Genomic DNA, 11,044 nt, shown 5'->3' on the forward strand with positions numbered 1-11,044 from the left:
CCACGCAGCTCTCCTATCCTCCAAGACTCTTTCTGCCCTGGAAACTTCGTGCAGTGCATGTAATACACCACTGTGCCTGTCAGCCCTGAGCGAGGGTGGTGCTCAACACATTCTGGAGGGCCGCTTGGCACATATGTGTCCCCATGTCTGCTTTCAGAATTTCCTGTTTCAGACAAGTCCCCCAGGGAGATGGCAGAAGAAGCAGAATGGACAAAATTTTAAACAGCCAAGTTACTTACTAACAAGGCATTGGCTAAGAAATTATTCAATATGTATAATTATAGAATACCATTCTTTAAAAGTTTTTAATGAATATGATAGGTTAATAAGTATCATGTTGTTGGAGACAAAATTTACATTTCTTCCTCTATTAGCCATGTTAAATATTTTCTGGTGTTAATTGGCAGTTTGTACTTCTCTGGTTTTACTGTGTCCTTAAAACTCTTTCTTCCTTTCTCTCTTCCTTCTTTATTTTTTTAAAATCATTCACTGAACATGTTCAACATTGAAGAAAAACTATAATCAGAAAAAGCACGTTCTTAAACAACATCAAAAGTCCACAAAGAATATTTCAAGAAAATTCAAGAGATTGGTTTGTTATTTGTGGAAGTTTTCTTTATAATTAAATAGTGGACATCATGGCTAGAAACATAAACTAGGAACAAGTTTGCAATATGCCTTGAACCCCAAACAGAGCAAACTGAATTCAATTCTGTGGAACATAGAGACCACTGGAAATGTTGAGCAAAAACGGACAGACATAAATGCAGTGTTTTAAGTATTATCATTTGCTTCATAAGGAAAATGGTATGGAGCTGGCTCATAACTGTCTCTTGTCTTGGGTCACCAGGTGACAATCTGCTGTTATCTCCTGAAGTTGTACTTTATACCCACCCTGGTGTGAGAAAGACAACACGTGTAATCAAGAGTGATGGGCTGACACCAAGCTAAAGAAAATTCCAGGCTCTGGGTTAGAAATTTTGCTGCAAGTGAGAGTATTAAAATGAGAAATAGTTTTAAAAAAAGTGATTAGGTGAGGTGCTGGAGTAATTTAAAATGAGATGGGTCAAATCCTGCTAATAATAAACTTTGAAGAGTAACTGGGATGAGCAGCTGAAATTATGGCTTTTGGTTTTTTTCCTATTTAATTTCTGTGATTAATCTTCTGCCATTAGAAAAGAATTGTGTCTCTTCTCCACCCCCCCCAAAAAAAAAGTGGTATAAATTTGAAATAGCTATAATTAACTTTTAGTCTCTAATCTTGATTTTTTATTCTTGACCCAAAAGTACAGAGCACAGAGGCAGCCTTTGTTTTCTTGTTTGCAGCCCTAAACAGGGAGATCTTAGATGTACCAGTGTCCAGGCCAGTGTGTGCGATCCTGGAGGCGGCTTCCTGCCTCCTCCCTGGGCCCTCAGTTGCCAAGGGTATCACCTCCACCTTCCCAGGGAAGCCGTGTAAGTCGTCAGTTGCTAAGGGAGCTAAGGTCCTGCCATGAGGAAGGGGCACAGGCTGGACCGTGGTGGCAAAGGTGAATCCAATATAGTCCAGAAAAGACCTGGAGAAAGTGGCACATTTTTTTCTTCCTCCTGGTTCGAAATAGGAAAAGGAGTTCGTCAAGGCTGTATATTGTCACTCTGCTTATTTAACTTATATGCAGAGTACATCATGAGAAACGCTGGACTGGAAGAAACACAAGCTGGATTCAAGATTTCTGGGAGAAATAGCAATAACCTCAGATATGCAGATGACACCACCCTTATGGCAGAAAGTGAAGAAGAACTGAAGAGCATCTTGTTGAAAGTAAAACAGAAGAGTGAAAAAGTTGGCTTAAAGATCAACATTCAGAAAACTGAGATCATGGCATCCGGTCCCATCACTTCATGGCAAATAGATGGGGAAACAATGGAAACATTGACAGACTTTATTTTGGGGGGCTCCAAAATCACTGCAGATGGTGACTGCAGCCATGAAATTAAAAAATGCTTACTCCTTGGAAGGAAAGTTATGACCAACCTAGACAGCATATTAAAAAGCAGAGACATTACTTTGCCAACAAAGTAATGTTTTTTCAGACTACTGGTTTTTCCAGTAGTCATGTATGGATGTGAGAGTTGGACTGTGAAGAAAGCTGAGCACCGAAGAATTGATGCTTTTGAACTGTGGTGTTGGAGAAGACTCTTGAGAGTCCCTTGGGCTGCAAGGAGATCCAACCAGTCCATCCTAATGGAAATCAACCCTGAATATTCATTGGAAGGGCTGATGTTGAAGCTGAAACTCCAATACTTTGGCTACCTGATGCGAAGAGCTGACTTATTTGAAAAGATCGTGATGCTGGGAAAGATTGAGGGCAGGAGGAGAAGGGGACGACAGAGGATGAGATGGTTGGATGGCATCACCGACTCAATGGACATGAGTTTGAGTAAACTCTGGGAATTGGTGAGGGACAGAGAGGCCTGGCATGCTGCAGTTCATGGGGTCACAAAGAGTCGGACACAACTGAACTTAACTGAAAGTAAGAAATAACTTCAAAATTTGGAAGAAGAAACAGTTCAGTGTAGGAACATACAAAATCTGAATGCAGGAACATCAAAGGGACCACGACCTTAACTTGGGGAAAAGTTTCCTTTGGGGTTTTGGATATTTGGGGCTCCCTTAACTTTGAGGTGGATGTCACTGGTGCAAAAAAGATGTGTAAAGCAGGGAGCCCCCTGTTTTAGACTTGCTCTAGAAAGAAAGTGAAGGGATCTTTAATATCTCACTTTACCTCCTCTGTCTAGTGATGAGATGAAAAAGGCTTTGTGTAGCCCAGAGGAAAACCAGGGGGTACCAGTGTGTTCCACACTTGAGGACAATATATATTGGGAAGAAGGTAAGATACTCCAACACCCTGGTTTATTTATTTCTTTGTTGGTATCAAATGGTGGTGATAGACTGGCTTGCTTAATGAGGTGATGCACTTTATATTAAGAAATTATCCAGACAGTGTTGAGCACAGCATTTATCATTAGATATTGCAAAGTAATATCTTCCCTTGCTTCCGGGTACCTCAACTGGTAAAGAATCCATCTGCAATGTAGGAGACTTGGGTATGATCCCTGGGTTGGGAAGATCCCCTAGAAAAGGTAATGGTTATCCACTCCAGTATTCTTGCCTGGAGAATTCAGGACAGAGGAGCCCGATGGGCTACAGTCCATGGGGTCGCAAAGGTTGGACACGACTGAAGAGACTAACACACTGTATAATCATAAGGGACATTATTTAGGTAATACCTCATTTTTCTAGTGGTTTTCCCCTATTTTCTTCAGTTTAAGTCTGAATTTGGCAATGAGGAGTTCATTATTTGAGCCACAGTGAGCTCCCAGTCTTGTTTTTGCTGACAATGTAGAGCTCTCCATCTTTGGCTGTAAGAATATAATCAGTCTGATTTTGATGTTGACCATCAGGTGATGTCTATGTGTAGAGTTGTCTCTTGTGTTGTTGGAAGAGGGTGTTTGCTATGATCAGTGCGTTCTCGTGACAAAACTCTGTTAGCCTTTGCCCTGCTTCATTCTGTACTCCAAGGCCAAATTTGCCTGTTACTCCAGGTGTTTCTTGACTTCCTACTTTTGCATTCCAGTCTCCTACAATGAAAAGGTCATCTTTTGGGGTTTTAGCTCTAGAAGGTCTTGTAGGTCTTCATAGAACCGTTCAGCTTCAGCTTCTTCAGCATTACTGATTGGGGCATAGACTTGGATTACTGTGATTTTGAATGGTTTGCCTTGGAAGTGAACAGAGATCTTTCTGTCATTTTTGAGATTTCACCCAAGTACTGCATTTCCGACTCTTTTGTCCACCTATGAGGGTTACTCCATTTCTTCTAAGGGATTCTTGCCCACAGTAGTAGATATAATGGTCATCTGAATAAAATTCACCCATTCCAGTCCATTTTAGTTCGCTGATTCCTAAAATGTCGATGTCCACTCTGGCCACCTCCTGTTTGACTACTTCCAATTGACCTTGATTCATGGACCTAACATTCCAGATTCCTATGCAATGGTTCTCTTTACAGCATCAGACTTTACTTCCATCACTAGTCACATCCACACCTGGGCATTGTTTTCACTTTGGCTCTGTCTCTTCATTCTTTCTGGAGTTATTTCTCCACTCTTCTCCATTAGCATATCGGGCACCTACCAACCTGGGGAGTTAATCTTTCAGTGTCCTGTCTTTTTGCCTTTTCATACTGTTCATGGGGTTCTCAAGGCAAGAATACTGAAGTGGTTTGCCATTCCGTTCTCCAGTGGATGACGTTTTGTCAGAACTTGCCACCATGACCTGTCTGTCTGGGTGGCCCTACAAGGCATGGCTCATAGTTTCATTGAGTTAAATAAGGCTGTGGTCCATGTGATCAGTTTGATTAGTTTTCTGTGATTGTGATTTTGTTCTGTCTGCCCTCTGATGGATAAGCATAAAAGGTTTGGAAACTTTTATGGAAGCTTCCTGATGGAATTGACTGACTGTGGGGGAAACTGGGTCTTGTCCTGATGGGTGGGGCCATGCTCAATAAATCTTTAATCCAATTTTCTATTAATGGGTGGGGCTGTGTTCCCTCACTGTTGTTTGACCTGGGACCAAACTATGGTGGAGGTAATGAAGACTGTGGCCTCCCTCAAAAGGTTCCCTGCAAGCACTGCCATACTCCTTGGCCCCAACACTGCAGCAGGCCACCACAAACCCACACCTCTGCTGAAGACTCCTGGACACTCACAGACAAGTCTGGGTCAGTCTCTTGTGGAGTTTCTGCTCCTTTCTCCTGGGTCCTGGTGCACACAAGGTTTTATTTGTGCCCGCTAAGAGTCTCTTTGAGACTGGGGAGTCCTGTCTAAGGCCTGTAATCAAATCCCACTGGCCTTCAAAGTCAAGTTTCCTGGGGGTTCTCAGTCCTTTTGCCAGATCCCCAGGTTGGTATATCTGTTGTGGGTCCTAGAACTTTCTTAACAGTGTGAGAATTTATTTGATATAATTGTTCTGCAGTTTGTGGGTCATCTGCTTGGAGGCTTTATGATGGGGTTAATGGTGACCTCCTTCAACAGGACTTATGCCATATACCCAGGTCTGCTGCACCCAGAGCCCCTGCCCCTGCAGCAGGCCACTGCTGACCTATAATTCTGCTGCTGCTGCTGCTTCTAAGTTGCTTAAGTTGTCTCTGACTCTGTGCGACCCCATAGACGGCAGCCCACCAGGCTGCCCCGTCCCTGGGATTCTCCAGGCAAGAACACTGGAGCAGGTTGCCATTTCCTTCTCCAATGCATGAAAATGAAAAGTGAAAGTGAAGTCGCTCAGTCGTGTCTGACTCTTAGCGACCCCATGGACTGCAGCCTACCAGGCTCCTCCGTCCATGGGATTTTCCACTCTGCAGGAGATGCTTAAACACTTAACACATGAGCTGTGAACTTCCAAATGTTTAAGCTGGATTTAGACAAGGCAGAGAAACCAGAGATCAAATTGCCAACATTGGTTGGATCATCGAAAAAACAAGAATGTTCCAGAGAAACATCTACTTCTGCTTTATAGAGCATTCCAAAGCCTTTGACTGTGTGGATTACAACAAACTGTGGAAAATTCTGAAAGAGATGGGATATCAGACCACCTTTCCTGCCTCCTGAGAAATCTGTATGCAGGTCAAGAAGCGACAGTTAGAACCAGACATGGAACAACAGACTGGTTGTAGATTGGGAATAGGATATGTCAAGTCTGTAAATTGTCACCCTGCTTATTTAAGTTATAGGCAGAGTACATCATGCAAAATGCCAGGCTGGAATCAAGATTGCCTGGAGAAATATCAATAACCTCAGATACACAGATGATGCCACCTTTGTGGCACAAAGCAAAGAAGAACTAAAGAGCCTCCTGATGAGAATGAAAGAGGAGAGTGAAAAAGTTGGCTTAAAACTCAATATTCAGAACACTAAGATCATGACATCTGGTCCCATCACTTCATGGCAAATAGATGGGAAAACAATGGAAACAGTGAGAGACTATTTTTTTTGGATTCCAAAATCACTGCAGATGGTGACTGCAGTCATAAAATTAAAAGATGCTTGCTCCTCAGAATAACAGCTATGACCAACCCAGACAGCATATTAGAAAGCAGAGACTACTTTGCCAACAAAGGTCCATCTAGTCAAAGCTATGGTTTTTCCAGTAGTCATGTATGGATGTGAGAATTGGACTGTTAAGAAACCTGAGCATTGAAGAATTGATGCTTTTGAACTGTGGTGTTGGAGAAGACTCTTGAGAGTCCCTTGGACTGCAAGGAGAGCCAACCAGTCAATCCTAAAGGATATCAGTCGTGAATATTCATTGGAAGGACTGATTTTGAAGCTGAAGCTCCAATACTTTGGCTACTTGATGTGAAAAACTGACATTATAAAAGACCCTGATGCTGGGAAAGATTGAAGGCAGTAGAAGAAGGGGACAACAGAGGATGAGATTGTTGGATAGAATCTTTGACTCAATGGACATGAGTTTGAGCGAACCTGGGAGTTGGTGATGGACAGGGAAGCCTGGCGTGCTGCAGTCCTTGGGGTCACAAAGAGTCAGTCATGACTGAGTGACTGAACTGAACTGAACTCATGTGCCTGTGTTTCCTGTCCTCCTTAGGCACAAACAAAAGTGATGATCATAGCCTTATGATGTCCTTATAAGGACTTTGCAGGCCATATTCACAATATGTTTATTTTATTTATTCATTTTATTACTAATCAAATTATTATTTTATATTGGAGCATAATTGATTAATAATGTGTTTGGTTCCAGTGTACAACAAAGTGATTCAGTTATACATATACTTATTCTTTTTCAAATGTTTTCCTATTTAGGTCATTACAGAACATTGAGCAGAATTCCATGTGCTGCATATAGATGCTTGTTTGTTATCCATTTTAAATCTAGCAGTGTGTGCATGTCCATCCCAAACTCCCTAACTATCCCTTTCCCTACCTTTCCCCTTTGGTAACCAGTTATGCCTGTGAGTCTGTTTCCGTTTTGTAATTAAGTTCACTTGTATCATTTTTTGAGATTCTGAATATAAGCAACATCATGCAATATCTTGTCTGGCTGACTTCACTTAGTATGATAACCTATAGGTACATCCATGTTGATGCAAATGGCATTATTTTAATATTTTTATCGCTGAATAATATTCAATTGTATATATGTACCACATCTCTTTTATCCATTCTGCTGTTGATGGACATTTAGGTTGCTTCCATATCTTGGCCATTGTAAATAGTGGTGCTGTTAACATTGATGTGCATATATCTTTTCAAATTATGATTTTCTCCAGCTATATGCCTGAGAGTGGGATTACTGGGTCATCAGTAGCTCTATTTTTAGTTTTTTAAGAAACTTCCATACTCTTCTCCGTAGTGGCTGCACCAATTTACATTCCTAGCTAGAGTGCAGGAGGGTTCCCTTTTCTCCACACCCTCTCCAACATTTATCATTTGTAGGCTTTTGATGATGGCCATTCTGACTGGCGTGAGGTGATATCTCCTTGGCCATCTTCTTATCTCCTAGCCCCACTCACTGGTCTCATCACTCTGGCCTCTTTGCAGTTTCCTAAAACATGCTAAGCTCTTTCCTACTTAAATACCTTTGATCTTGCTTTTATCTTTGTCTGGAAAACTTTCCTCCTCTATTCAGGAGGCTTACCAGCTCCTATCCACCTCTGTTTGAATGTCACCAGGAAAGAGACATGTCCTAACCACCACACATAGAGGAGCCTGCCCCTGGATCCCAGCAGCCCCAGTTTGCCAGGTTCCAAGCTTGTCTAGAGTGCTTACAATCACTTCACTGATTGTACATTTGTTACCTTTTTATTTGCTGAATATTTATTTGCTGAGTCTTTCTTCCTTGGGTCCATCTCCTCTGTCTAAAACATTAGCTCTCTGAAGTCAAGGATTTCATCAGTTCTTAGGGCAGTGCCTGGTGCTAGGTAGGCTGCCCGTATGTATTTGTTGAAGACATGTGGATTCATTTTTATTTCCTTTAAATAATATCAGATAACAATTTTTGAGCAAAAGATGTAAAAAAGTAAATTTACTAGAAATCTGACTTTAATAATGAGATGAGCCTCCTCCTGTTGTAATCATTCCTCTTGGAATTCAGACTCCTGGTCTACCTTATGTCCTTGTTCCTTGGGTTGGTCTGATTGCAAGTCAAGATCATACCTTTGAGGTTATGAATAATAACATGCAAATATGAGTCTTGCATATTTTAAATCTATTTACTTTTCAGTTCCCTATGTAAATAAAGGAAATTGTAGATTTGCTTATTGATCTTAAATGCAAGGTTATCTTGCAAAGGTTGAAAAAACGCTTATGATTACAGTAAATTAAAATTCAAAAGCCAAGCTTTAGTCACAAATACTGTAATACAGCTCTAAACTCAATGGATTAACTTGAAACATATAGCCATACTAATTTTAATGTAAAATAAATGATTTATCACCTCTAAAATTAACAGCAATTAAGTTTTGTACCAAATTACTGTTAGACTATTTTGAAAATAAGCAACTGAATTGCATTAACATTATTATTTTTAATTTTATGATTCTTTTTTACAACTAGCTTCAGGTGTGTGTACAAGTTAAGGGCAGACCATTGCCTTGTAGCACTTACTGAAAGATTGTGCTGTCATTGCCCCAGAGGATGTGGCTAGCTCAATGTGTTACAGATTTCATCCTCTTAGGAAAATGCTTCTTACTTTCAAGTTATAATTGACTTATTCTCTAATGATAGTTTTCCATGTAAAACAAGCTAATCTTCCCAAATCCTCATATCCGCTGGTGATGAGATACAAAGAGGAATTTAGTACCCAGATAAAATGGTAATTTAAAAACAGCATTCTACTCATAATGTAATTATTGTAGCTATTTACTACTTTTGCCACAGGTTTATTTGCTTTTCAAGAGAGAAAAAAAATTCTTTTTCTCAAGCATTTGACAGCAGTGAGAAGTTCATTATGTGGCCAATTATGGTTGGTAAGTTGACAGTTTTGAGACAGTTCCAGAAAAATTTGTCACTTGCTCACCACAGATAAGCTCTGTTTAAGAAGCCCCTCTAGCACAGGTTAAACTACTCTGTTAATCCTGAAGTGTTTGACCTCCTTTCTAATACCCTGCAGGAGAAAGCATTAATATTTAATCAAGAGTGAGGAATCCTTGCTGAGGGTGAAAATATTCTTTTTTTTTCCCCCCAGATAGTCTGTTCAGCTGATTCATGGTTGAAATATTCTAGTTTAGATTTAATTACTATGAAAAAGGAATAATTATTTTTCCTTGGTTCCGTACTTTCTTGCACTTCATAAATTCCTTGTGAAGAGAATACATTTTGATATTTTCTCTAAAGAGTAAAAAAGACTTTCAGTGTTGTCTGATCTTTAAAATATCTTCAATTGCAATTACTTCAGCAGTTTATTGGTTTTCCAGTATGTGAGATATAAGATTACAGGAGTATATGAAAGTATACCTTACAGTTAAGGAAAAATAATATGCTGAGCATCTATGTTCCCAACACCTGGGCTAAGAAATAGAACTTTACCTCACCTGAGCAGCCTGTTACATCTCCCTTGCTCTTTCCCAAAGTAAATCCCTTTTTGTTTTATACTGATCATTCTTTTGCTTTCCATGTTAGTCTTTGCCATCTTTATGAATCTCTATTCAGTCCTAACCAAGTATTATTTGAATCTGTATATTTTAAACATTATATAGAAGTCAATGTAAGTCTTCTTATAAGTCAGTTCGTTGACCACTAGTTTTTTAGTTTAATCCATGTGATGCTTAAGGCTGTTATCAAGTTTACTCACTGCTGTGTAGTATTTCATTGAATACATGGATTCCATGTTATTTACCCCCTTCAGTTTTGGATGTCTTTTCAGCGGTTTCCAGGTTTTGCCATTCTGACTGATGCTGTCATAAAAATACCTCTCATGTCTTCATGGATACAGTGTGAACCATTTTCTCTAGGGCCTCTACCCAGGAGATGAGATGCTAAACTGTGAACTGTGGACATGTCCAGCTCTCCTTTATAATGCAAATGTTTCTCAGCATGGTTGGACTGCTCTACACATCCAGCAGGAGCAGCATATGAAAGTTGTAGTTGCTTCATATAATGTTAACTGGATTTTTTTTTTTATAGTCAGTATAAAATGATCAGTGATTATTGTTTTAGTTTGCATTTCCTTTATTTCTATCAAAGTGAATGAATCCTTATATGCATCTAAGTCATTCCTTTTTCCTATTAATACTTGTTAATACCTTTCATCTGCCTACTTTGTGAAACCATTTTAAATATATTCTGTAAAGTTTTACAGTCCTAGTAATTTTTATCTTTGGATCTATATTCTGTATTTCTACCATTTTTTGTTTTTATTAAAACACAACTGATTCTACATATATATATATAGCATCTCTATAAACAAATTATGTATATATAATATATAAAACAGAGTTCAGCTAGGTTTATGTTTTTTCAATCATAGCTGAAATTTTTTTTTAAACTAAGTTCATTTACCTTTTAAAACATTTGTTAAAATAGTTTTTGACAGCTGTGTTTCAGGGAGAATTTGGGAAGATGCAGAGACTTCCCATATACACTCTGTCCCACAAATGCCTAGCCTCCCCCGTTATCAGCATTCCCACCAGATGATACATTTGTTATGGTGATGAACTGACACTGACACAGCCTCACCCAAAGTCCAGAGTTTACATGAGGGCTCACCTGGTGTGTATATCTCACGGGTTTGGACAAATGTGTAATGCTCAAATACTCAGTGCTGTAGTATCATATAGAGTATTTTCGCTGCCCTGAAAATCCTCTTTTCTCTGCCTCTTCAGCTTTCCCTCCCTCCAGTTCCTGGCAATCACTGATGTTTCTGCTGCAGCCATAGTTTTTCCTTTGCCAGAATCTCATATAGCTGGAATGATATACATTACATAGCTTTTTCAGGAAACTCTGGAATGCCCTTCTTTATTTGTGGTAATTTCCTTGCTTTGAAGTC

Source organism: Bos grunniens, chromosome 8 (assembly GCF_055505025.1).
Source record: "Bos grunniens cultivar Pamir isolate PY7600 chromosome 8, Bosgru_T2T1.0, whole genome shotgun sequence".
Lineage (NCBI taxonomy): Eukaryota > Metazoa > Chordata > Mammalia > Artiodactyla > Bovidae > Bos > Bos grunniens.